Below are 5,816 nucleotides of genomic sequence, written 5' to 3'. Positions count from 1 at the left end.
GTTTAGGTTTTGGGGTTGCAACCATTTTTCTTAGACTTGTTGATTGGTAGAGCTTTGGTACAATGTCTTTCAGGTCTAGGGGTTGAATGTCGGCGAGGTTATGCGCATTTGTTTTTGTTAAGACTTGGGAGTTTATGGTAATTCCTTATTTAAGTCGTTATTTAAACCTGCTTTCATATCTTTAAATGGTTTAGTTCTTTAAGATTCTTATTGTGGATCTGGTAATTGTTCTTCCACCGGATTTGACAGTTAGTTTTGGTGTCAATCACAGTGGTCTAGGTCGTTTTAAAGCTGATATAAGAGTTTTGGGTTGGTTGATCTTATTTTACAAAAAATAGTCTATTACAGTCTTGCTCAAGGGTACAAAAACATCTGTACTCTTTTCAAGAGGCTATAGTTATTAGGAAATCGCTTTGTATTTTTCTCCTTTAGTGATATGACTTAATTCTAATTGGTATCTTCTGATCCATATTGGTATCTAACCTCCTTCCTTCTTCTTTCCTCATATGGTTGACACATGATACAATGACGTAAGGCCCGTAGTTTAAATCATTGAACCAGTAGCAGAGCCCGCATCACGTCGTCATGACCAAGGGGGTGTAGAGAAAGATAAAGGGGCAGAGACCGAGGAATGGTATCATCCGCGAAGGGTGGAGCCGTAGTTAAGAATGTTCGTAGGGAAGAGACCCCTCTTAAACCTCAAGAATAGGTGGATGTGAATGTGGATATCAAACACAAGGAGGATATTGGACCAGAGGAGGAAGCAGGGGCTGAGACTACAAGTCTCCCTCCCTTAGACAAAGTGATAGCTTAGCAGATAATGACTTTTCTGATGTGGTTGGTCAACTCTTTAGACCTTCTCACAGTGCAAGTTTTTGAACCTCCAATCAACCACCCATTTCTGCTACTATTCCCAAGGTTGATGGAGCGTTAGACACTAATGCATTTTTCTATACTATTAATTCATGTGATGAATGGTTGTGAGCATGAGATGTTGACGAAGTTTATCAAGCTTAAGTAGCCTATTTTTCATGAGGGCTTCAAAAGTTCTCCATGTACAACATAATGGAGTATATATCTTGACGTTCCAACTTCAATGTGAGGCTAAAAAGTAGTGGAGTACCTATGTGGATGGAAAATCAACAGTCTTGCCCCCACTCACTTGGATGAAGTTCCATGCCTTATTTTTGGAGAAGTATGTGCCCTGGACTTTGAGGGATCGAGAAGTATCAGTTCGTGGACTTGGAAAAGGGTGGTATGCATGTAGTTGCTTAAGCGGGTAAGTTTCATGCCTAATCAAAATATGCTACGAAATTGCTGACTAGACGAAAACAGGATTGGTTTATTCGTCAAGGGATTAAACTTTGAGTTAAAGGCATTATCTATTCACATGACCTTTACAAGTAAAATATTTAATGAGGTGAAATATTTTGTGAAAAAAATAGAAGGAGTTTGACATGATGGGAAGGCCAAGGCTTTGGCTATGAAGCCCTTAAGCACATGTAACATTCATGGTTCCTAATACAGAAGTTTAGGTACACCGACGATTGCATACAAACAAATTCATTCAACCCTACCAACTTCTACAGGTGGTTACTCGGGAACTCTATAGCAGAATCCTATTCTTGATAGTCAGGGAGCCGCCCTTGCGTCTGCCAACAGGCCATCTTTTGACCACATTTTCTACAATTGTGGAAAACCTAGACATATTAGGAGAGATTGTCCCCATATGTGCATGTCTAACCTCGTGAAGCATTAGACTAGAGAACACTACACAATTTTAGGACTAAGACCACTCTAAATCTTGACAACACTTGTATAGTGTTGCCTAAAATATTTTTGGGTGCGCTTTTAAAGTGTAGCCTTACCTTTTAGCAAAACTTGTAAAATGTTCTCTTTACTGATATATGCTATGCTTTAAACCCAGTTCCATATAATAATATTAATGAAAACACCTTTTTACACATATCACAACTCTTTTAAAGTGTCTATTTATCTATTTCTAAATCACACATTACAAGTGTGACCTAATAAATTTCCATAAATTTTCACCAAAATATATTATTCCCTCCCACATATTAAAGTCTCCCTCAACTTTTTAATAGGCCACAGAAGGAAATCCTTTAAACCTGATTTTTGCCTTAAATTAGAAAAAACATTCCCCAAATTAAAGAACTCCCGAATACATTTCAGTAGAAGAAAAACAAGCATAACAATATGGAGGTGGCGGCAGCAACGGCAGAATCTGGTCAATGCTTCACATGAAAGAAGACGGTTGTAGCAGTAACCCACTGCAAGTGCAGTAATGGTTTGATCGAGATCAACGGTGTACCTATCGAGCTATTTCAACTAGAGATTCTTAGGTACAAGGCTTATGAACCTATTTTAATTTTAGGAAGACACTTTTTTTTTGGTGTAGACATGCGAATTTGTGTGAAAAGTGGAGGACACACCTCAAAAATATACGAAATTCATTAGTCTATTGCAAAAACACTAGTTGATTTTTAACAGAAGTATGTTTATGCGCAGTCCATGAAAGAGATTAAGGATATATTGGTACGATATTATAGGACTTTTCTTGTTGCAGATCCTAGACGATGTGCGCCTAAGAAGTTTTATGGGCATGGTGCTCATTCGAGGTTCCAGAAATCTTATCGTTAATTCTTTTTATTGTTTTTGTTGCTTGTTATGTTTTTGGAACTTTTGTTGAGAATTTTGAAGTGATTTTCATATTTTGGATTTTAATCTTTTAATAAAAAAAAAGTGAGCTCTTGTAGAAGCTACTCTTTTCCAAAATCACTACTCTAACAAATTCGTGCCTAAAACACATATAGAGTATCACAAAACTTTCTGCTCATGATACTTTGTTTTGTTTATGTTCACGATCTTCCTTCTTGATAGAACAATCAATTTCTTTTTTAATTGCTAGAGTTTCTCGTGACATTTAAAGATCTGTTTTTTGTTGCTAAATGAATGAGATGAATGATTGTTCCTTTCTTTTTCTTACATTGTATGATTAATGTAAATACATAATTAGGTAAACAAAATTACGTTTTACCTAACAACTTAAGATTTTAGACGTGTCTTTCACACTATTCAACAACATGGAGAAAGTGAAAAAGGGAGCAATCTTGGAAATTACCTGAAACCATATGTATGAACTATCTTGTTGTCACGACCAAGGAGCATCCCCTAGAAGTAACATAGCATACTTGACCTCTCAGAGGTCTTATATAATCCTATAGTTATCATTCATCACATTTTCATAGTAAATTTAGCGGAAAATTTAAAACTTTTCATAGCACATCATATGCTAGAACATCACTTTCATTATGTATAATATATCATGAGTACATAGTTTGACGCTAGTCTCTTTTTAGCATCCTGGCCCTTTTAACATAAATTCAATAACTAAGCTATTACAAGACATTATAGAAACTTGACATAGGAAATCCTTGAACTTAAAGATCCCTTTCATTGAGATTGGGAATCACATATTAAGCCCTTCACCCTAGAGACCTTCATTAAGCATCCATAAACTACACTTTGTGTAGAGAGTAGAGAAGAATGGAGTTAGTACAATAATGCACTAAGTATGACAACCATGCATTTAAAAGATACATTTTACTTGACGTCATGCATCAGGCCTTTCTGTAAAAACATCGTAAAAGCTTTTATACAAGAAGTATTATACTGTCACCACCCGAAAGTACCCCCTAGAAGTTAGGAGGAACCCTCGGTTCGTGACCGGGCGTACTTGACCCTTTGGGGTCTTTTACAAGCCCTTTAACTATCTTTCATTACATAAGACATGAAAAGTAGTGCAGAATTAAAACTTTTCAAGACAATTAACATAAAACTAAACTCTTTACAGATACATAGAAAATCTCATCATCATAAGCCAACTAAAGACACGACATAATATACTTAGGGAGACGACCTTTTACATTTGAAACAAATACATGATAAGACTTAACATAAAGAAACTAATAAGATAGGAATTATGCCCTCAAATATATGAGGATACAATTTGTCTTGACAGGAACTTTCCCAAGCTTTGCCTTCTAGACTTCAACCTTGCTTCCAAAACCTATACATAGATAGTATAGAAAGTATGAGGTTAGTACAAAACAATGTACTAAGTATGGCATATGCAAAAACATGCAATAAGGGGCATTTTAGTAAAAAACATTTCATGCCAATAAAGTAAAACATTTATAAAATTAGAAGTAAAACAACATAAGAAACATCATTTATCACATAAAGAAGGATTTCAATTATTTTTACTAACAGACACCTTTTACAGCAACTTCCAAATTATTACAATAAGCTCATCTTGACATTAAAGTGTGCCATTTATAACATTACAGTGAATTCAACTTGAGCATTTACAATGAACTACCCTATTCTAAATGAGTGAACTTCCAAGGCCAAGCAAAGAGAGAATGAACTCATTTCCAAAGGAGTTTCCCTACCTCAGGATTTCCCTAAGACTCACTAAGGTATGACATGAAGGAAATATGCATATGCCTTCTTCGATACACACCAAAGCGATCCTCAAGACTACCCCTTTCGGCTTACTCACCTTGGGAGAACAAGCCCCCTACTCAATGACAGGACATTAGAAGAATACCCAACACACCACCAAAGTCTTCCCTTTTGGAATGCCTACTTAGTGCACTGAGTAGATAGCATCCCATACCACTACCTACCCAACTATGTAGCACATTCTTTTAGAAGGTTTGGCACCAAGACTTCCATTTCGGGAGGTCCTTCTTAGTGCAATGGATAGATAGCGTCCAATCCAACCACCTACCCTTAGTAGCACGTTCTTTTAGAGACTTAGTTCAATCACTTCACTTAAAACTCACCAAGACTCCCCTTTCAGAAGGTCCTACTTACTGCATTGGATAAATAGCGTCCCATAACAGTATCTATCCTAAGTAGCACGTTCTTTTATGAGACTAAGTACTTTCATTACTTTTGTTGGAGTTAGCTTAACCGACATAGATCATAAGAACCCATGGCTAGATTTGATGATAAGAGGTTTGATCATATTTTCTCTTTGAAAACTTTGAGAAGAACATTCTAAATTGAAGGTTAACTAGAGATGAAGGATTATCATACTTCATTGTAGAATAAAACCACTATAAATGATGAAGAAAGTTTGAGAATCCGTCAGCATGGTTGTTCTTGAGCTTCAGTTTCAATGGGGAATTCGATAGAGAGGTTTCTTTTTGAGAGGGAAGGGTTTAATTTGAAGAATGAATTGGCTGGTCACGTTTAGATGAAGTTAAATACACCCAAAAATAACCAAATAAACCAACTAGGGTAAGGTTAGGACGTGTGGTGAAATTTCCATTCACCCATTAACGGAAGCAGCGTGCATAGCAGTTGTTGCATCTTGTATCAACGGACCCATCGACGCTCAGTAGGTCCACCTCGGACCTTACTGCAGGCCGTCGTTTTGGTCTGGGGCTTGTCAAGTTCCTTGATCCATCACTAGGATAAGTCCCAATCAACACCTAACAATTAACGGGGCGTAGGTGAACCTACTGGCCACCGATTGAGGGTCGTTGGTAGGCACTGCTAAGGCAGTGTCTTGGTAGACCTTGGGTCCTCCTTGAGGGCCTTTTGTGGGGACTTTGGGGATTCGTACCTGGGCATTTCCAACGTAAATATAGAACTTAACATTTCAAGGAACTTCTACATCAGTTTCACCCAAAACAAATACTCACAACACATTCAAACATCCTAGGCACAATCAAGTCATAGAAGCACGTCTCAAGGGACAACTTTCAAACGTCCTGGACGTT

At 37.2% G+C, this 5,816-nt stretch overlaps 1 pseudogene; it reads left to right on the top strand.

Moving 5' to 3' along the window:
- Positions 1 to 2,217: 2,217 nt before the first annotated feature.
- On the top strand, positions 2,218 to 2,661 carry LOC107020093 (annotated as a pseudogene).
- Positions 2,662 to 5,816: the final 3,155 nt, after the last annotated feature.

Source organism: Solanum pennellii, chromosome 5, assembly GCF_001406875.1.
Source record: "Solanum pennellii chromosome 5, SPENNV200".
NCBI classification, from domain to species: Eukaryota; Viridiplantae; Streptophyta; class Magnoliopsida; order Solanales; family Solanaceae; genus Solanum; species Solanum pennellii.
Note: the sequence above shows the minus strand (reverse complement) of the source record. Positions and strands in the feature narration are given on the sequence as shown.